This window comes from Rattus norvegicus, chromosome 8 (assembly GCF_021556685.1).
Source record: "Rattus norvegicus strain SHRSP/BbbUtx chromosome 8, alternate assembly SHRSP_T2T, whole genome shotgun sequence".
In the NCBI taxonomy this organism is placed as follows: Eukaryota; Metazoa; Chordata; class Mammalia; order Rodentia; family Muridae; genus Rattus; species Rattus norvegicus.
Window position 1 is genome coordinate 123,753,445 of NC_141541.1, and position 22,627 is coordinate 123,776,071.

Sequence of the window (22,627 nt, forward strand, 5' to 3'; positions counted from 1 at the left end):
AGAAGTGGGAGAACGTAAGGCCAGAGGTCACGTCTGAAGATGGTAGGAAAGACACCGGGACAAATAAAGGAATAGGAAGGCAGATCTATTAAAAAAAAACGTATTTCTGCTTTAAAGTTCTATTTGCCATCCTGTAACACTAGTCCACTTGCTCAATGATGCTTGATGCCTCTAACAACTCCAACTAGTCCCCACATGCTCCTGGCTCTGCTAAGAGAGCTTTTCTTCAGGAGAAAGAGACAAACATCTCCTGACTGAACAGCCTAAGCTGCATGGCTGGCTGAATGCTGAAAAGATAGCTCCAGACACAAGGTCATCTCCCTGTCCTACCAATGGTAGCTGCTTCTATTCCATCGTTTCAAGGCTTTAGAACTGTGTTCTAGACTTCAGGCAAGAATTTTTGAAAATTAATTTTAAATATAGTCTCAGTCCAATTTTAAAAAATAACATCCTTTTAGGGCTGTGCACTAATGGAAAGAGGAGAAACAGAGGGAGAAACACAGTGGGGAGACCAGACAACTACGTGAACTGCTCCAACAGAACCAACACCAAGTTTTACAGCATAGATGATATGGCCTGACACAGTGTCGCAGAGTGTGGTGAGCAGACAGAATCTCCCTGGCTCAGCCTTATTAGCACTGGATCATACAACCAGACTTGGTCGCAGAAAGGTAATGTGGCTGGCAGATTCAAATTCAGCTTGAGGCCTGTTCACATTTTCCCGTTCCATCTTGTGTTGTTTTGGGGGTTAAACTGCAATTCAAAGTTAGTTCATCTAATTTGTTGGCATAAGCTTGTTTCCTGTGGATTCCTTCTACCGTCTGTGGGATCCGTAGTAGTTTCTCATATCATCAATGTGTTTTCCTGTCGTCAGTGTTTTCTTCTAGTGGTTCAGTTTATCTTTCCAAAGCAACCTTACAAACGTTTCGTTTTCTTTTCTATTGCATTGGTGTGACAGTGTTGTACCAGACTCATCGCCTGGAAAGAGGGAACCTCATTTGAACAATTGCCTCTGTCAGATGGGCCTGTTGGCATGTGTGTGGGGGTAGTTTATGGATTAGAGATTGCTGTGGGAGTGCTCAGCTCACAGGGGCTGGGGAGATGGCTCAGTGGGTAAGGGCACTTGCCTAAGCAAGAGGACCTGAGTTCAAGTCTCCAGAACCCATGTAAAAGCCAGGCGTGGCCAAGTGTGTTTGTAACCCAGCATTCTGAGAGGCAGACACAGGCACATCCTAGAAGCTCATTGGCCAGATAGTTTAACCCAGATGGCAAGCTCCAGGTTCAGTGAGAGAGTCCGTGAAGGGAGTGAGGCTGAGGGTGGTAGAGACTCAACCATCCTCTGACTTCCATGTGTGCTCATGTGTGCGTGTACAGCTACATGTGGAGACACACAGATGCCCAGATGCACAGGCACACACAATGAATTCATGAGGGAATAAATAAGTGAATTTACAGGATTATGATCTGTTACTGCCCCCAAGTCTGCCTCGGTCATTGGGGGAGGTTCTATTGGCATTTTTGAGCCATGGAATTCTCTGTTGTTGAGAGTTTCCTATGCAATGTAAACACTTAGAAACCTTCCTGGGCACAACCCTTCAGAGACCAAAAGCACCCATGGCTTGCAGTTGCGCAAACCAAAAGTACACTGAGACTTGTCCAAGTGTTCCCTGGACAGGACGTGGGGAACAAACTTGGCCCTGGCCAAGAGACAATGGCTGTAACAACAGCAAATGGCTGTAAGCAGGTGACATGACTTCTGGAGTTGATGACCACTTCACTCAGCATCTGTCTGGTCCCTGGAAACACCAGCTGGGAGAGGCATGGCGCTCTCTGCTGAGGGGCCAGGCAGGATAGAGCATGCTACATGTCCTGAAAGGAAACCTGAGCTGAGTTCAACTGCCTGCTTCAGGTAAGTTCTAGCCAAATTCTCAAAGCTGTAGCCCTTGATGAATTAATAAATCTATCTTATTCTGCTACACGGGTGTGTGTGTGTGTGTGTGGGACGTCGAATGGGGACATCCTCTACGGTGCTGCTTCACTGTTTCCTGTAACGATGAAGAAAGGAATCCCCATGAAGAAGGTCCAAAACTGTTTATTTATGAAGCAAGTTGCGGGGAAATGATACCTGTTGCTTTAAAAAAAAAAAAAAAGAGTCCCGAAAACGGGATTGCTCACAAGCTGGAATTGCCAGATATTTGGGTGTGGACTCATGGTATGCTGAGAAAACAAGATTCAGCCTTCTGCGTTCCCGCTAATCTTTCTTCAGAGAAACTATTTTGAAGATGTGAGGGTTGAAGAAAACATCTGGTTTATGGGAAAATCTTAAGGACATGCTTTCTCTTCCCACCACTCCCGAGGCGGGACACGAGCAGATTCACGGTCCTTAGTAACAAGATCAATAACAACAGGCTGATGAAATTTTTCCGGGCAGAGGGCAGAAGGCATCATCTATGACTTTATAAAGCAAGAGCAACTCGTGAGGAAGGGCGGGGTTCTAAAAAGATAGGAGAGGGGGAGGGGGGCTCAGAAAGAGAGCAAGGCGCGGCATAAAAATGCTGAAGGAGAAGAATTAGGCGCACACCCCAGAATGGCCGGAAAAAAAATGTTTACCTACTCTGGCTGATTATTTGCTTAGCGATAACTTAAGATAGATGCCTTGGCTCCCTTTCTGCCAGTTCCTCTGCTGTATTTAGTTTTACAAAGAGGAACCATCTGATGAAGACGCTTCTTCTCCTCTCACTGGCGAGGCACTTCACGGGTTTTGCCTTGTGCGATCCCCCTCTGCAAGAGTCAGAGACACAGACAGCCCAAGGTTTCAACCTGGTCTAGATTGTGTGGCATGTGCTTGGCACCTTTTCATCCTTCTACAAAACGCTCAGGGAAAAGTTTTGAAATAACGTGGTTTGATTACAATTACCACTGTTCAGAGAAAGTCAAACTAAGGCAAAGGCTTGGATCTTTAAACCTTCCTCTCTGCAGTCTGATTGCAAAGTGGGTCCTGAGGAGTGGGTTGGTCACTTCCCGTTCTTCCTCAGACATTTCCTGGTCATTTTCTGCTATGTCAAGTACCACCCTGGCCCATCCTTCTCTCCCAGCTCCCTGGCTGGCTTCCCTGTCACCTCCTGCTAATTAGGAGCAGACAACAGTAGATAAGGAGGTCCCTGAAGTGTGGGACGGCAGGAGTAGCTAGAGATGGCTCATTGGGCTCTGTTCCTTCTAGACCCCAAGAGTCTCAGTTCCCAGCAGGAATCTCTGGCCATGACCAAAGTTATACTTCATAATCCACTTCTCCTGCCTTCCAGCATTACGGTTAACTGACTAAAATTCCCAGTACCAGCTGCATTTCCACTCCCAAGTTATTCTCTCTCTCTCTCTCTCTCTCTCTCTCTCTCTCTCTCTCTCTCTCTCTCTCCTCTCTCTTCTCTCCTCTCTCCCTCCCCCTCTGAGTGTGTGAGTGTATGTTTGTGTGTGAGCATGAAAAGAAAAATGTAAACATTTCACTGTAGAAGAACAGACAGAAATGGTACCTAGCCTTTCTGAAGAAACCATGCAAGCAAGAAAAGTAGGATTTTCAGAAAGAAAATGCAAACCTACAATTCTATATGCTGCAACATAGAATTCTATATCCCCGAGACTAGAATGGCATTTGTGATGGGCCCATTTTCTGGCTAGATATGGTGTGGTTGAGATTATTCATTCCCATCTCAGGGCTTCTACCCTGCCGTAGACCATTTAGTTCCCAGATGAAAGAAACACACAACCTCGATGTTTTCAATAGGCCTTAAGCAGTCCAATGGTTGGGCAGGTACCTGCCATTTCCTATTGATAACCCTGCAGTATTTCTTACTACTTACTATGCCTCATGGAGCTGCTCCTGACTCCAATCAGGCAGCCCTCGGGACCATGTTCTCTTGACTCCTAATACATGGTGCCTTCTCCTACACTCTTTCCTCCTCATGGTTCTCCTCTCTCCAAGCCCACGACAGCTAAATCCCCCTTCTGTCTCATCTGCCCAGCTATTGGCTGTTGGCATCTTTATTTACCAATCAGAAACTTCTTGGGGTCAAGATGTATGTAAGGACTCTCTCATCTCTGGGACAACCAGGTCTTGGGGCCTGCACTTAGCATTACATAGTTAGCAGAAGACCAAACTCAGCACTACACTAAGACCATTTCTTTAGAGAGAAGAAAAACAATAGCAGTCAGAAGTGTACACCAAAAGAAATAAGTGAAGGTAAAAATGGAAGCTGGGGTGTGTTCTGTTCTTGGTTGGTCTAGCAGATGGTTTTGTCTGAAATAGTAATATAGTCAACAATGCAGGAGAACATGAACCTTGGGGTCAACCAAATATTTTATTTGGGAAAATCTCTTTAAAGATGACAGAGAGGTGGTTTTTTTTTCCTTTGTAGTTTTAGCATTTGGGAAGTAGAGGCAAAAGGGCCAGGGGCTCAAGTTCATCCTCTCTCAACTTCATGGCCAGCCTGGGCTACCTAGAACCCTCTCTCAAAAATGAAAAACCAAAGCAAGCAAATGGAAAACGAATATATTGAGCTGTTGCCATGCAAAATAAGGAAGGGCTGCTGTGACTTTCAGGCAGAATAGTCAGTGATCTGGAGTCTCCTTCCCAGCACAGGCAGAGCTTTTCCTCAGGGGGGGAAGATGAGCTGGGGGCAAAGGTCAGCTCCATTGTTTTCTGTGCCTGTCTGGGGAAGCCCTTCTTATTCCCACACTTCTTATCTTGAGAACATTTGTTTCACATTTTATCCTTGTATTGTTTCAGACAGGGCAACTCTCTGTTGTCCCGAGCTTGGAGGAACAAGCTCATCATCGCTATTGCAAAAGGGACCTTGGTTTTTTTTTTTTTTGTTGTTGTTGTTTTGTTTTGTTTTTTGTTAAATCTTGAATTCCAGTTGGATACTGTGTGTGTGTGTGTCTGTGTGTGTGTGTATCTGTGTGTGTGTATGTGTGCGTGTGTGTGTGTATTTGTGTGTGTGTCTGTGTATGTGTGTATGTGTGTGTGTGTGTGTGTGTGTGTGTGTGTGTGTGTTGTCTACCAAGGCTGTAGTCTACTATGTCTAGACAGCTTTCCTGAGCTTGGCACAAAACAGAGGACTCCCTTTTCTTAGTGGGGCTTCTCCACCTGATCTGGGGAGCCTGACCCCTCATCTTCTACCTGAGGAATGTCACATGGTTCTTGGCAAAATTACAGGTTCAACTTCCTGGAATGTTTCTCCATGCATGTGAGGTATCACCAGAACCTTAAGCCTCAGTCAATGAAACCTCACCCCAAGAACCCCTTCCCACTCTCCAAGGCTCATATATTTAACCCTTAATTCACCCTGAGGAAAGTGTATGTGCACAAGCCGCTTTGTCGAATATAATCTGAGAGCTGTTTTCTAAAGGAACTGTAAAACTGAAAAGCTGAAACACTAAAATCTTCAGAGTAAGACCACCGCCTATGGCATTCGATGCTGAACTGGGATCCTACGAAGCCACTAGTTCTGGACTTTGCTCTATCCTTCTCCACGTGGTGTACAACAATATCTGGATATCCTGAAGAAAGAAGCAGAAAATGGAAGTGTGTGTGTGTGTGTGTGTGTGTGTGTGTGTGTGTGTGTGTGTATGTAATTTCTTAGCATAGATGCTCTTTTTTATTCTTCCTTTCATTTTTATATAGATGAGGTGTCATGCAGCCTAGCTTGCCCTCCTTCCTGTGTAACTGGCAATGACCTTGAATTCCTGATTCTCCTGTTCCCATCTCCCGAGTCCTGGGGACACAGGTATGCACCAGTGCACCTGCCAATGCTGGATGCTCTTTCAAATGTACTTTTTGGTGAGATTTTGGGTCAGGGACAAAAGTTGTTAAATACTTATTCATATATAAGGTGATTATACACCTATAAAAGGTGATCACATATTTGTGTTTTCATTGTCTATTAGTTTAGTGTATAATTGATACATTATAACAGTTGACATTTTAATAACTTTAGTAAAATGTAATTCGCATACTGTTAATTGTGTAGCCATTCTTGGCTACCTAGTATGTTTGAGGCTACCCTGGGTTGCATAAGATCCTCAAAAATAAACCAACAATGACAATAACAAATATTTAAAATATTTTGATAATTCTAGTCAAATAAGATGTTACTCTATTTTTTAGATTTTTGGTATGTTTTTATGATTGCTAATAGACTTTCTCTTTGAGAGAATTTCTCTTAAGCTTCCTTCTGACATTTCTTTTATTTTATGTGCATGTATGTTTCTGAGAATATGTGTGTACATCATGTGCACTCAGTGCCAACAGAGGCCAGAGTGAGTATTCCCTGGAGTTAGAATTACAAATGGTTGTGAGCCACCACGTGCATTCTGAGAACTGAACCCAGGGCCTCTTGCAAGAATGATAAATTCTTAACCACTGAGCCATCTCTCCAACTCCAATTTCTCAATTTACTATGTATATATATCATATATATACATATACATATGCATATGCTTACATAATATACATGTACATTATACATATGCCTACACATACACATATACATACACATACACATACACATATACATATACATCATATACATACACATACAAATATACACATATATATACAGTGCCAAGGGTTTTGATACCTTCTTTTGACTTTTGCTGGTACCAAACAAGCACACTGTACACATAAATACATGCAGGGAAAACAGTCATATGCATAAAATAAGATAAATCTTTAAAACTTTAACACCCAAAAGTAATACAAAAGTACCCTTTAAGAAAATTATGTTTAGGTGTCTCTGTACACCCCACATGTCTGTGCATGTCAGAAGATGGTGCTGGATCTCCTGGAGCTGGAATTATAGGTGGTTGTGAGTCAATATATGGCTACTGAGAACAACACCAAGGTCCTCTGGGAGAGCAGTAAGTGCTTTTAACTGCTGAGCCAGCCTCAAACCACATTTCATATTGGAAGATAGTGCTCCCAAGTATCCTACAGACAACAGAATCAAGGTTAAGTATTGAACTAGAACTTGAGACAGTGTTCTACAAATACTCCCCTTACCGAAGAGGTCATGAATAGGACATCTCCAAGTAGTTCCTGATAGTTCCTGACTGTCAGCTAGTAATGGGAGTACTGCGTAATTTTATGTGTTTTCAAAAGAAGTTCCTAGTGGGAAACTAGAATTACTTCTCGGAATATCATAGTGTGAGGCCTATTTAAGATGATTCATGAAGAATGGGGTTTAGCATCTGTTTTATAGCATATTTCCAGTATCTAGGCGAGCACACAGGTAGGAAAATGACTGATAGAGTGAATATTTATAAACCTCATGGTTAGGGTCTAAAACAATGGCTCAATGGCTAAGAGGTCCTACTGATCTTTTGGTGAATCTAAGCTCAGTTCCCAGCACCCACATGAAGAGGCTCACAGGGCATCAAGTGTCCGATTCTGGCCTCTGAAAGGCACCATTTTCATATGCACAAGCCCTTAGAAGAGTATGCACATATATATTGTAAAGTGGGTTGGAGAGATTGATCCCGTGGCTAAGAGCACTGGCCACTCATGCAAGGACCCAGGCTCCACTCTCAGCTCCCATATGGCAACTTACAACATCCAATTCTAGGGCATGCAATAGCCTCTTCTGTCCTCCTTGAGAACCAGTCACACAAGTGGCCCACACATTCAAGCAAAGCATTCAGACACACAAAATAGAACAAATAAAAACAATTCTCTTTATAAATGAAATCCTTACTGATGACTAAGAGAAATCGCAAATAGTGAGTATTGGAATGCAAAAAGAAAACGAGAGTACTCTTGCTTGGATGCAGCCAAGCTTCTGACTTCCTATCCATTGGAGGGAGTTATAGTTATGAGTCTTAGCCTTCCCAGTGTGCTTGTCCTTTGAGTTGCCTTGGAAACAAAGACGAAGCAGCACAGGTGCAGACACAGGCATGGGACGGCCCCGTGTCTGTAGGATGATTAAGCATGGGCTCCCAGAGAAGGGTGAGAGAGCAAAGCATCAACACAGACCATGGAGAGTTATGATAATAAGACTGGATGATATCAATCCCCAAGTTATGGCTCTGAAATGTTCATTTGACTTCACGTGTCTCTGAACATCTCAGATCTATTTCCCCACGTCACAGTGAACCTAGTGACCTTGACCCATGAAATTACCTGCATGATTTCTCCCACATCAGTATCAACCCTCTATCCTATGTCTGGGAGCCAGCAAGGTATATGATCAGAGGCAGTTGTTGCTGCTGTATCATAATGAATGCTGGGAAACTTAGCTTAATCTTTAACTTATTCAAAGCGATTCTCCAGAGTGTTGGGACCTCTAGAGACCCAGACTCAGTCTTAGACCTTCTCCAGACCCCAGGCTTTGGATCCAGCCTGTGTTTGGGTTGACTGGACAGCTTCTCCATGAGTGTAACGACAATTTAGGATGCCAAGTAGGGGCTGAGGAGATGGGTCAGTGGGTAAAGTGTTTGTTGTGCAAGCATGAAGACCCATGTTCAGATCCTTAGCACCCACACAAAGATTCATGCATGGTAGCCCACAGCAAATGAAGCACCAGAAGCAAGCAGACCCAAGGGGCTTGCTGCCCAGCTAGACCAGCTGAACAGTGGTTCAGCAAGAGTCTCTGCCTTAAAAAAACTATAGTAAAGTGGGATTCAGGGAATGAGGAAGACACTTAATGTTGACAGGTATAGTATACACATATACACACTGCCATACAGGAACTGAAAGGAGTCAGTGGTTAGAACGCTTGTCTTACAGGTACATGACCTCTTGTCTGATACCTAATACAACAAAAGAAAGAAAAAAGCTACAAGACCCAGAGAATTCTTCTTGACACTCCCTGGTTTTATCTACAGCAATGCTATTAATCATCTACACTTAGAGTAATGGAATTATACACTTAAGTAATGGAGGGTTTAGGAAGTGTATAGAAGGTACTTCAGGGCTAAATTGTCCCTTCTCTAGGGTTGAACACCCTGCAAGGATGTGAACAATGGGCACCCATAAACCAAGCATTACATTCAAGAAGAAGTGGGTCTTCTAATTAAATAAGGGGAGAGACTCAGTTTTCTTGTCCCAGGGATTGTTGGTGGTGTTAAAGGATCATTCTGGGGGGCAACCCATTCAATGAGAGTCCTGACTGACAGCCTGGGATCTCAGCAACCCCTATATACTTTCAGAGGCTCAAGTTTTGAGATCAACACACCCTGCAACCCCAGGAAAGTCCTGCTGAGTCTTAGATTTCCAACCAGTCAGGGGTATGTTCCCTTCTAAATGACTGCTGGTTCTGACCTCATTCAGTGAGGGCACCTCCCATCATGTGAACAGTGACACCAAGGTCTGACATGAGGGGTCAGCATAGAGAAGGACCTTGAGGGAACCAGGTTGACATTGATGCCATTGAATTGAACGAAGGTGAACACTCTTCCTGTAAGCGCTGACATCTTGATGTTATGATTATGATGTTAACTTTAAAACCAACACAAAGGCTCAGATACAATGTTGCCTATCAATACAATCCAAGGATTTCCTCTGTTGTCAGCTAAGAAAAGCAGGATTTCATTAAATGTTAAGGAAGTGGGCCAAGGAGGAAGCTGAGGCCAATGCGGACCTCCCAGAAGCCCTGGGAAATGGGGGATATTTTCAATGGCTATTTTTAACAGCACGCTATTTTTATCTTGCAGTATACAATGGGATTCTATATTTTTATGATTTCACTTACTCAGTCTCACTGGGGGTTTCCTGTGGTGATCTTATTCCTACCTCTGCTAGCAGAAGGTGCTGGGAGAGCAAGCATTCCCTTCACACTTAGGGTCATTCCTACTGCCTCCCCAGAGTTAGTCGGACTGAAGCCCTGCTAGAGGTAGAAACTATACAAGCTCTTTGTCAAACGGCAGGGGGAAGGATGTTTTCTGTGCGACTCAACCATCCCAACCGTGGGTATGCAGCTGCAGGAAGTTAATGACACACAAAAGCTAAACCTGAAATGCACGTGATGCTGATGGATTATTCACAATAACCAAGACACGGGAGTCAGCTGGAGCGCACATGCGCAGAAGAGTGGAAAGAGGAAATCGGGATGCACACAATGGGATACTTATTATTCTCCATGAGCAAGAATGGAATCCTGCCATCTGCAGCTGAATGGTCGGACCCAAAGGATACCGGGGTCAGATAGGCAAGAAGTATATGTCGTCTCTTAGACATGGAAACCAAAAGAGACAAAGAAATGACCTGAAAGTGAGATATAACTTATGAGGGAAGGACTGGGAAGGTGAGTACAGAAGGATCATAGACACCATCATTGCGTCCCCATATACATATGTGCTAGTTGACACATTGTCTCCAGCAGACAGGCCTATGGGAAAGTTATGGTACAATCTTTTGATTGAAATTGATGTAGGAGGGCCTAGCCTATGTTGGCAGTGGTATCTCCAATCCTGGTGGTCCTGGATTGTATAAAAACGCAGACTGAGCAAGCCATGGGGAGCAAACTAGTAAGCAGCATTCCTCTGTGGCCTCCATTCAGTTCCTGCCTCAGATTCCTACCTTGAGCTCCTGCTCTGACTTCCCTGGTGATGGACTAGAAGTCCTAGTATGAAATAAATCCTTTCACCCCTAAGTCACTTCTAGTCATGGTGTTTTATCACAGCCAAGGAAAAGTAACTAATGTAGTGGGTTGGTCTGGTGCCGCTCATATTCTAATGCTGAATACTGGTTCCTGAAGATGTGGTTATCTCCGAGGAGCAGATCTTCACGTACTCAAGTGATGATGCCACAGGAATCTTCTCCTCAGTTTAACCTACCAATAAAAGGCTAGAGGTCCCACTGGGCAGGGAAGGGAGAAAGGTGGGACTGGAGGGGGTTGCAGGTAGAGAGAGGGGAGGAGAAGTCATGGACCAGATCCACGAGGCCTGGAGAAACAACAAATAACAAGGGGCCTTATAGCAAGGGAATAAGTTAGAATAGCCCAAGATCTGCCCAATCCAGGCTTGTGGCTTGTAAATGAAATATCTGGATCGTGTGTCTTTTATACCGTGTTCTTAGGATCATAAATTTCTACTACAAACTAAGACAACGGCAAACAAAGACAATGGAATTCTGCACAGAGGATAGAGCAGGCACATGGTAAGCTGGTGCCAGGCTGCCCGTCTGCCTCGCATCTTGGGGTGTTACAGCTGCTCAAGGGAGATAGAAAACAGTCTGTGGTAGGGGTCTCCATGTGGCAGTCTCTGCAGAACCAAAACAGATATTCTGCACATCTCTGGTCCAGCCTAAACAAAAGGTTCTGCGGGCTATGGTTTGGCTGGAACAGCCAAAGTGTTGCCACTCTCTGAAGGGAATCATGTGTAGGGGAGGTAGCCAGAGTCTCTCCCACTACCATAGTAGCACCAATGTCAGTAGCAGCAGCAGCAGCAGCAGCAGCAGCAGCAGCAGCAGCAGCCACAGTCACAGCCAAGAGCTACATCCAAGAACCACAGCGGGAAGAGGCAGGGGCATGAGTCTATGCTGGGTGGATCCAAGGTCCAGCAATGAATGCTTTAGGAGCGCAAACTCTTTCCCAGAGTGTTACAGGTCAATAAAACAGCCTCTCTCGAACAATTCTTGGTGCGGTAACTGTGCACTTTATTTCATGTGGATAAGGACCTTATAAACACTTTAGGAGCAAGTAGACTGGGATCCAGGGTAGAGGCTTCCTATTGGCTCAGTCTGAGATGTTAGGGATGCTCTATTTGCATGGGGAAGGACTTCAGTTGTTGTCTCTATGTGGCTCTCTCAGTGGAGTTCTTTAGGTACATGTTCCAGGACAAGTAGAGCTTGGCAGGACAAGTAGTAGCTGCCACTACTGCTGTTCTCTGAGATTCCCTGGGGTCTGAGCCAGCCTTCTGTCTGGTGGTCTGGTCCACTTGACCCACAAGCTGGGACTGCAGCTGATCACATAGGATGAGTAAGTTAGAGAAGTGAGTCCAAGGCAAGGCAGAGTTATATGGTAAGACCACACCACACACACACACACACACACACACACACACACACACACACACACACACACAAAGAGAGAGAGAGAGAGAGAGAGAGAGAGAGAGAGAGAGAGAGAGAGAGAGAGAGAGAGATCGCAAGCCAAGTAAATACCCTTTGAGAAGTACCAGAAGGATGTGGCTTCCGTAAAGCAGGTAGGCCTGCTGTTGAATGATACCTTGGTAACAGCTTCGCAGAAGACACCTTCTGGAACTGTTGGTTGCAGGATATAGAACATGCATTTGTGAGCTTGGGGGATGTGTCTGTTTTCCAGCTGCTGTGAACAGTCAGGCTTGCCTTGGGAAGTGGCACCCAGAATGCTTAGCGCTGTTCCGCTGGGAACCATGGTCCCCAGAGAGGGCTATTCTGGGAGAGAATGCAGAGCAGGGGGCAGGGGGTGGCACAGTGATGAAGTGTTGCTTGATGCTGTGTGAGCCCTGGGCCAGGCCTAGTGCCCTATTCCTGTAAGTTCCTTGGCATGTCACCTAGTCTCTAGTAAACAAGACCTCCCAACATGTGACCCAAGAGTGAATGAACAAACATAGCTATTCCCCAAACAAAAGGAAATGCCTAAAAATTCCTATCTTCCCCTACAGAGTTCTTAACACAGTAGGCCACAAACCCTGCCTGCTTGTTCCAGCTATTAGCAACAGGATGTCTAACATTTTTGCAGGGTACTGAGTGGGTACCAGGGGACCTTCAGTTCGCCTTCAGTAATAACCACTTGCAAACTGGGTACTGGCTGATTCATACAGAACAGAGGTGTCTGTGTGTGGTGGTGGTTTGAGGCAGGGGGGGTCTGGATCTGACCTCTGTTTATATTTTCTTTTCCCATGTAGGTTTTAAAACTTTAAAGTGTGTGCTTTGAATTAGATATTTAATAAACTAATAGGACTAATTCTCATTTCTGCCCCCCCCCAGGGATACTAATCTGAGATTATTTCCAACCAGAAACAAATGTTTATTGCACTGTGTTGAGATTAAAACCATAGCAGCTATTCTGTCTTCTTGTGTGCTTCCAGATATAGACCATAGAACATTGCCCATGGGAGTCTCTTGGGCAGGGTGATCGTGTTGACATCATCATACTCACAGGCCTGGGAGCATGATGAGCATGTGGGCAAGCTAAGCTCTTAGCTCACTTTTAATACAGGTCTATTGCAGTTTTAGAGAAAGCTCCATTCTGTTTCTTGGTTCAGATATAGCTTCCTCAGACCACAGGTAGGTGAAGATTTTCCGGAAAGGGCTATAGTAGGCACTATATGTTATGGAAAAACTGGTCTCTTCAGTGACACCTCAGCCATGCTAACTGGGGTCTCCACAGATAATATGCAAAGGGGGATAGTGGCTGTTCTCCAACACAGCTGCATGTGTGAACATTGCATTCTTGAACTACATATAATTCATATCAACTATTACAAAATAAAATGTTTTCAAGCATTCTTTACCTTCACATGTTTGTTTTCTTTTAACTCATCCTCCCTCCTTTTATTTTTGACCATTTCATGTATGAGTAAAACATACTATGATCACATGTATTTCTCCATGACCCTCTCCCTTAACTATCCCACACTTGCCCTAGTATGTATGCAGGGCATGAGTTTGCATTCACAGCTGCACTGGTCACGCCATGTCGGGAGCACAGTGTTTCACAGCACCCCCACATTTGTTTGGCTCTCACAATCTTCCCAGCACCTTTTCTACAATCTTCTCCTGACTTTATTCAAAGCATTTGACCAGATACGATTCTCTGTATTAACAATTGCCCACTATAAAAAAATAAAGAAGCTTCTCTGGCCAAGCTGTAGAAAGCAATAGTCTGTAGCTATAAATATAAGCACTTAGGAGACAGCTTAGCTATATGTCTATTTTTTAACAAAATATCTACCTTTCCCCCTAAGGCTTATGACTTTCCCAGTCAATGCTTGGTTTTAGCTTGTGGGGTCTGTTGGCTTGAGTCAGAATTCTGCTATGCATTGCATGATGGCTTTGAACTTGCTCTAGCTCAGCATGGCCTCAAAATTAGAGAAATCCCTGGCCTCACAGAGTATTGGCATTCCAGGAATATATCATGATGCTTAGAGGCAGGTTTCTTTTGAACCATTGACAAATGTAAAAGTTACTCTTAGTTTAATGGACCAAACAAACAAACAAAACAACAAACCAAGCAAACAGTGGGTAAAAATAAAGTCAGGTGGAAGGCAAGATGGTGTGAGAGCAAGAGTAGGCTGGCTACCACCCCAAAGTTCCCATACATGTGTTTGCTTCACTATTGTGGCACACACACACACACACACACACACACACACACACACACACACCCCTTGGCTAACTAAATGTAAGTTAACAATGGATATGGCTGCTTGGCGATACAGTGTTTGCCTAACTCTGTGTATAAGGATAAATATGCACACATACCTTTGCAAGTGCACATAAATACTCACACATCTAAACGTAGAAAGTGGACCTAAATTCCTTGAGGAGATCCAGGATTCTAGATGTTTCCAATGGTTGGTTTTACTTCCTCTGAAGGGTTACTTAGCAGTGTCCCAATTTTCTGGCTCTATAGCTGTGTTTTCATGACTTGGTTTTATCCAATCTCAACACCTCCATCCTCCCTCACTCAACCATCTGGTTGGTCACCAGGTCAAGCCCAGAGTCAGATCACCTAGAGTCAGATGACCATGGGTGGGTTTGGTTGTAGGGATATGGAATATGGTACTGTAAGGGTCCATGATTCGCTGAAGAATGATAACCCAGACTCAAACAGTATGTAAACGCAAAGAGTGTTTTATTCTGCAGAAGTCCAGCATGCTGGGGTCTCCCCGTTACCAAAATAGAGAGACAACCAAGTGAGCTTACAGACCTGATTTATAGCATAGTAGGTAATTCAAAGGGAGGTGACCTCCATGGTAATCTGTTGGGTCCTTCTCTATGGACATTCCATTACCTGGGTTCGGGAGCTGGGAACTTGCAGGGGAGGTCTGGAAACTGTTGCTGAGGAAGTAGCTGAGGAGGTCTGGAAACTGTTGCTGACCCATTGTCCTCACCTCAGGCCCGGTGGCGGGGCCACTTCTGAGACCTGGACTTGCCTGGAATTGCCCAGTTCATAGAAACAGAGACTTAGGCCTAGTCTCCTCAACTGCCAATATAAAATCTGCCATGAAATCAGCCTGGCCTTCTTGGTAACTATCAGAGAGATTTGGCTTTTCACGGTTCCAGGAAGTAGTTAAGTAAATTCTATATTCTGCTCTTGTTCCAACTGGCATAGAGTCTGAAGTGAGTAGGAATACTAATCAAGGAGGAAGAGCCAACATGAATGTGGAAGAGATCCAGGACTGTGGCTTAGAGGCCACAAGGACAAGCTGGAATTCCCAGAATCCTCTGCCTGATGCTTCCAACTTCAAACACACAACTGACTTGCAGGGAAAGCTGGTATACTTGGTTATTTTCTAACAGACATCTGACCCGGATTAGGAGTTGGGGAACCTGAAGGAAGAGACCGGGTAAGAGACAAGAAACTGCATGCTTGGCTTCTTCCCTTTTTCAGAAGGGAGGCAGACATCCGCAGTTCCCGTGTTACCCACAGCGCCTGAGTCATGTGTTCTGAACTGTCCTATCTCAGTTGGTAAAGTGCTTGCAAACCCCTGGGTTCCAAGCTCAGCAAGGCATAAAGTGGGTATGGTGTCATAGGCCAGTCATCACAGCACTTGGCAGGTAGAGGCAGGAGGATCAGGAATTCAAGGTTTTCTATCTATTGCTATCTAGTAAGTTGGAGGCCTGTCTGAGCCATGTAAGACCCTACATACAAAAACAAACAAACAAGCAAACAAATGGCAGATATCTAATGTGGGCCTTCCCAACCCCACATTGGATAGATTCTTGTAGATTCTTCCTGCCCTGAGATTTTGCAGAGATAGAAATCTGGTCCTCAGACATCTCCCTTAGCTAAGTCAGCACAGAAAACGGACGATGTAAACTCCCTTTCCCATAGAGCCGGTCGGAAGTGATACATGATGGCTTTTGTAAGACCTGGTAAGGTTTCTTCACCCTCATTCCAGTACCGTCCTAGGGAGGGGAGTCTTTATCCTTGGCATTGCACGAATTTAGTATCTGATCTTACATGAAGGGTGAGAGAACAGCCCAAGAAGTCACCTCTTCTCTGCCTGGGGCTATTTCTTCCTCCCATGGGGGTCCACAGAGGGCTTCTCCTAGAAGCCCAGGGTCAGCAGGTCTAGCTTCCTGTCTTTCTTTAAGCAGGGTGGCAGGGGGCCGGCATCTGCCTCCCAGCAGCCTTCCTGTGTTGACAGCACCCTTTGTTCTTCCTTCTCCCATGGGTAGATGTTGGCTTGTCTGTTCTGGACAACACATTTGGGAAAAACACACTTTTGTCTTTTAAAGGAATTTATCATTGTCCTTCTGAAGACTCAAAAAGAAAAGTTACCTTATGGCCCCAAACACTGATTTCAAAAGCAACAACAACAACAAAAAAAACAATTGAAATTTCCCTTCAAAAACAACAGAAAGGCCTGCTTTGGGCATGATTCAGACCATGCAGTTTTGAATTACTGTATCCACAAAAATATGGTGTGTGTGTGTGTGTGTGTGTGTGTGTGTGTGTGTGTGTGTGTGTGTGTGTGTCTGATACAAATAATGAACAGGCAAAAGAAATTTGCAATGTTTCACCATCTCTCCATTTTCTGACACACGTCTCCATCAGATTCTTTTTAAAAAGAGTCTTAATTACGCGTCTGTGTGCCTGTGTATGGCTTTTTGCACTTGGGCAGGTGCCAGTGGAGACAAGAAGGGTATCCAGTCTTCCTGGAGCCGCAGTCAGAGGCAACCGTGGGTCTCCTGATGTTGGTGATGAGAACTGAACTCTGGTCCTTGGAAAGAGGAAAGGAAACTCCTAACCCAGAGCCGCGCCATCTCTCCAGCCCTAGATGACTTTCTTGATCCTTTTACGCCAGCCACTCCAGAAAGCCTTGCTGTTCGTCTATTCTTAAAAGGCAAATTGGAAATCTGTAGGGTTGTGTAATTAACTTTACTGTGCACTTTAATACAGCATGAACCCCAGAACAATCTTTGCTCCATGGAGTATATAAAGATCCCAGAGACAAGATGGAGTCTATGACAACTTCCTGAAGTTCGTGACAGGAAGGGTAATGCAGCCCATGGTTGCACACACTTCCCATCGTGAAGTGAGATTTTGACTGTAAGGTTATATGTCTTTCCCTGAGTAGATTTTGTGTGTAGTGTCCTACTATTCATAATGATATTTTGTTGGAGCTAGAGAGATAGCCAGATCCGTTTGGTTCCTGGTCATGTTGGGCTGTCATCTGTCTTCTGTAACTCTAGCTCCAAAGAATCCAGTGTCCTTTTCTAGCCTCTACATGTATGTGCGTGAGTGCGTACATGCATGCGTGCATTTATGTGTGCGTGTGTGTGTGTGTGTGTGTGTGTGTGTGTGTGCACAAGTAAAAATAAAACAAAATCAATTTTAACCAAAAGTAAAGATACTGTCTGAAAATATTTGTTGGTCTCGATGTCAAGTACCTGTGTCTAATTTGGAATTAGAAATGAGTCATCAGAACATTTCTGGAATTAGCTGGTAAGAGAGATCTGGAATTAACAACAAAAACAAGATGAAGTGTTCCAAGTAGGGACAGTCAGAGTGTACCTGAGAAACTTAGAGAGACAGGGCTAACTCTCCAGTTTGTCCAACTGGAGGAAACTCTCCAGGTGAGTGAGAGGGTCCGGCTTTGGATCTGTGAAAAGTGGTAGGAGTGAAAACACCACCTCAGAGGCACACCACTCATGTTGGCCATGCCACTCATGTCAGCCACACCAAGGGCTTTGCTTTTCTGTCAACAGCTATGTCTTCACTATCTTGTCCTTGTTTAGAACATGTTGGACTACTCAACAGGGACTCTATTTTACTAAGTGGTGGAGCAGAGTGAAGGACAGCAGGGGTGGCCATGATCCCGTATGCAAAGGTAAGGAACAGTGAGCACTGGGTCTGTCACATGCTTGCTTTCCCATTTAACCTTCAGGAGCCTTCTGCAGGAAAGTAAGAGTATTGATGATTCAAGAGATCAGGACACACGGGCAAGTCGCAGTTAGTAGGTAATGGGAAAGGCTTTAGATATTTGGATCTGGAGGCTGAGCTCAGCCTATGTGATGACAAAGAGTTCTATTCAATCATCTCATTCTACTGTTCTATGGGATTATAGGGACTTCTTTGTTCTTCTCTGGGTGCCAGATGGACTATGCTAGTGTAGACCAATCAGAAATGAATTCCGGCTTTGCTTTGAGTGCCCACATGTCACCTGGCCCATGCCTGGGCTTCACCATACCCAGAACCATTTCTTTCAACTTGTTACTGTGCCTAGAAAATGCAATTCTTCCTTCTATTCTTTCCCCTAAAGCCCGCTGTTCTTTTTGGAACCTTCTATCAGCAATCTCTTGAGACGAACAGTCTAGTTTTGCTTCAAGATCCAGTGGTAGGGAAACAGTAAGTTGGTGGAAGAATCTTTACTCTTTAGATCAAAAGGGAAGGGAACAATTTTTGTTCTGTGTGCTGCAGGGTGCTGAGTGGAGATCAGAGTAGCATTAGAATTGTGCAAGGCTGCTCTGGTGCTCTCCAATTTGAAGGGTCTCTCTTTCAGATAAAGGGAGCCACATGTATACAATTTCCCAACGTGCGATTTCCGCAATGCAAATGAGAATGCTCCTGATTGGTCGGTGTTCAGTCCCAAGTGTTTGTGGCTAGATCTTTGGGGGATCTAGTCAGTGTTGCTTGGCCTCGGTTGCTTTCCCACGCTATCCCTGTTTGCAGTTCCTACACAAGGAAGTAGTTTCCTGTATGAGGAGCTTTCCAGTGCCAGGATTAAGTAGGTGAAAGATCCGGTCTTTTCCCTGTCTCTCAGCCATGGCCTTCTTGAGACAGCTTTAGTTTCCGACTGAAAAAGAAAGCATAGAGCCTCAGTAGGCCACAGCTGTAACGAACAGTTCTTCTAATTGTGTCTGAGTCTGAGGCCAATAGCCAGTAGGAGAATCTCGAGAGGTTCTTTTGAAATAGCACAACTCACCTTTCTGAAGCCTTACTGTCTACAGGCTGAACATTTTAGACAGCAGGCCACCAACACCTTAAATATTAATTTCCTATGACATAGCATTCTAGTCACTGTGGTTTCTGGACCCCATGTGTATTAAGAAAAATTGTGAAATTTGTGTTCAATCATTCACATTCAAAACCTGACGGGCGCTATTCCTCGGTGGATTAAATCTCAATGTGTGATGGAAATGTGGGTTGGTCTTATTCCAAACGTGTCTCTTCCACAAAACTACGATGCCATACTTTGGAAGAAACAAAGCACCATATTTTATAACAGCCCTAGAGCTTCTGTCCAGGACACAGGTTCCTTCTTTGTTGAAACAAATCTTTGTGAATGATCCCAGAAAGATCCAACTCCACCTGAACTTAATGGATCCAGGCTTCAGTCCTTCTCTTTACTACACAGTTGGCCGCCATGCTCTGTGCACCTGGTGACACATTTCACTTCCTCTGGCTTCATTCGCCTTCCTCTCTTCCCACAGGCAGAAAATTACCAGTATTAATACAGCCTTAGACCAGGTAATTGGGCATGCACAAACCTTCCCAAAGGGTGCAGCACCTAATTGCATTTTCAAGGAGCCACCTGCAGGCATAAATTGTGAGCTTAACACGGCAAACGGTGAGGGACAGCCAAGTTTCTAATGCCATCCAGTTGTCTTGGGAGCATTGGGTTGTTCAACAGGCTGTGGGTACGTTTGCAAGATCTCCATTTAGATTTATGAGCTTGGAAGTGTGGGAAAGAGGGGGAGGAAGACAGGGAGAAGCCAGCATCCCCCTTCCAGACTCACAAAATTAAAACTCTGAGGAGACATCTTGAAAACAATCATAGCTGCATAGCCCTACCAAAGCATCCCAATTTGAACTTCATCCTCAGACAGGTTCAGAACTAAGTAAGGCATCTGTGGAGCGGTTGCCATCAGATACTACCATTCGGGTGAGCTGGGATTGAAGTAGGCAGTGTACTTTTCCCTAAGTCAGTCAGTTGAATGAGGCTTGATATGAAATATGAAAGAATCAGGAAGCTGATGAAATCATTCATTTGTGTTGACTTTCCCTGTGATAGCTCTTTTGTTTTGTTTTTGGTAGCCCAGGCTGACCTTAAATTTGCTATGTAGCCAAGGCCAACCCTGACCTTCTGATTCCCATGCCTCTACTTTCTAAGCGCACCATCATGCCAGGTTTATACGGTACTGGAGAGTAACCCAGGGTTTCTCAAACACTAGACAAGCTCTCCACTAACTGAGCTACATCTCCAGCCCCCTCCTGTGCTGAACTCTTTCAAAAGAAAAAAAGACTCACTTCAAAAGAAGAAAGCAAACATTCCCTGTGTTCATTTTTTGTAAGCACTCACACACTAGCACTGAAAGATCTTAGGGTTTTCGAGACATATCCCGGGCTAGAGTAGCCAGAGAGTACACTGAGAGAAGATTAAATAGCGCATGGCAGAGAGGAACTCACAGCCTTAGGAATGGCACCTTACCTACTCAGAGTCAGCTTCCTTCCAACGATAAGAAAAAAAAAAAAGACTCCTTGCAATCCCAGGTAGGCAGACACGGCTGACTACAATGCAGGGGATTTGATAGAATTCACTTCCTAGTTTTATTTTGAAGTCCATAGTGGTCCTGGTCCCTTATGGAAGTCTGCATTATAATCACATCTGCACGGGAGGGAAATTTACCCTCTGCTAATTTTCCTTACATTCATGTGTCTGCTGTTCCCACCTGCTTATTCAAGCTATCTTTTTTTTTTTTTTTTTTTTTTTTTGCATTCTGCAGAAAGCCCCAGAGCTGGGAAGACACTGGGCCTGGTATCCAAGCACCATGACTTTAAATAGTCTGTGAAAGACACAGTCTCTCAGGAATACAGCCCTGGTTCCGTAGTGCCCTGATAGACTTCAGCCACTTGGGACCCTTAGAGCAGGTGACCAGCTCTGGCTTTGCTTATGAAAGGCCCAGGACATCAATCTCACTGCTTTCTGGCTATCACAGACTCTACTCTTTATAGCTTGCTAGCCTCCAGGCCACCCCAAGTCCAAGGCTCATCTCTGGGGTATACATACGCTGTGAAGTCTGTAGCTTTCCTTAACAGAGTGTGTTCACATACCGTACACTTCCAGAAACATCCCTGTGCCCAGGTTGGTGTGTGCATGCATGTGTGTGTGTGTGTGTGTGTGTGTGTGTGTGTGTGCGTGTGTGTGTGTGTGTGTATGTGTGTGTACTCGCGCACACGCTAGGATTACAGATTGCATCTGGCTTTATCTGGTTTGTAGGGATTACGCCCAGGTCCTTGTGTTTGCATGGTAAATACTTTGCCCTATAAACCGTATCTGAGTCCTGCATTCTGGTTTATCATGGGATTTTCTTTTTACCCGTTGTGTAGGAAGATGTTGCCCATTCATTTCTTTTTCTTCCAGGGCTATCCTACTTTGTAGCACAGCACATTGGTTAGCCATTTCCTTGTCGATGGCCATGTGTGATGTGTCCCATGTAATTCTAGTTTACTTTGAACCACTTTCATGGAGATGGTAGGGTCTATCTAATCTTAATTTTCTTTTATTTGGCCCTTACTTTCAATATGGCTCTTTGCTTTCCCACTGTTACATAGAGCGGGAACAAGTACCTACTAAGCCTCGATCATAGACTTAATGATACCATGGATTTAGATTCTTCAGTCACAGATGCCAGGATTTGTTGTTGTCGTCTCCTGGATCATACTTGACAGTAGGCTAGAGCCTTCCAATAAAATGTTTTCATTGTCCTGAGGAGATGTGTTCTCTTGGAACACCTTAATAAGCCAAGAGCTGATGTATTCACTAAGTTAAAAGCTGTTGTTCTCCTGTACGGAATGCATTCTTGTGTCCACAATAGAATGTGGGCCTAGACATGTAAGCCGGCCATGATGTATCTTGTAGGGGCCTCACCTACTCCTAACCAAAGGTAACTGCTGACAGTCACTCTAAAGTCTCGATTACCATAAATGACACTTGGTTCAAGGATGTGGGCTCAATGCAGATGCAATATAGGTTGGGAATTTGGCTATGAATCAGAATTGACCACAGGAAAAGGCTGTTTCCATCTATCTCGTGAGAGATTTCCCCTAGCCAGGTTTCTGGTTACACTAACAACTCGACTTCCTCTTGTCAATTCAAAAGCATACAGTTACCTTACAGTATGTGTTGAGAAGCATGTGTGTGCATGCATATGTATATGTGTGTGTTTGCACACACGTGTATGCGTGTGTATGTATATGTGCTTGTGTGTGTGTGTGTGTGTGTGTGTGTGTGTGTGTGTACTTTGGCTGTCATCCATCCTTTTTTATTTTTTTTCTTGAGACACAGTCTCTCAGTGGCCTGGAACTATGAAGTAAACTCTCTGGCTGGCTAATGATTCCCTTACTCCTGCCTCTAAGAGCTAGGATTACAGACACATGCCATCACGTTTATTTTTCTTGTGTGAGTTATGGGAATCAAGCTT

General features: G+C 44.4%; 1 long non-coding RNA gene across 4 annotated transcripts in view; it reads left to right on the plus strand.

The window, feature by feature from the left end:
* Positions 1–1,610: 1,610 nt before the first annotated feature.
* LOC102549861 (uncharacterized) overlaps positions 1,611–22,627 on the plus strand; it is a 30,693-nt gene continuing 9,676 nt past the window's right edge. For 2 of the 4 annotated variants that reach the window (XR_015628089.1, XR_015628088.1), the window contains exons 1-3: positions 1,611–1,909; positions 5,678–5,780; positions 9,916–10,292. This is a non-coding gene — a long non-coding RNA (uncharacterized LOC102549861). The remainder of the gene's footprint in view (positions 1,910–5,677; positions 5,781–9,915; positions 10,293–22,627) is intronic. The other 2 variants (XR_015628090.1, XR_015628087.1) reach the window with 2 other exon arrangements.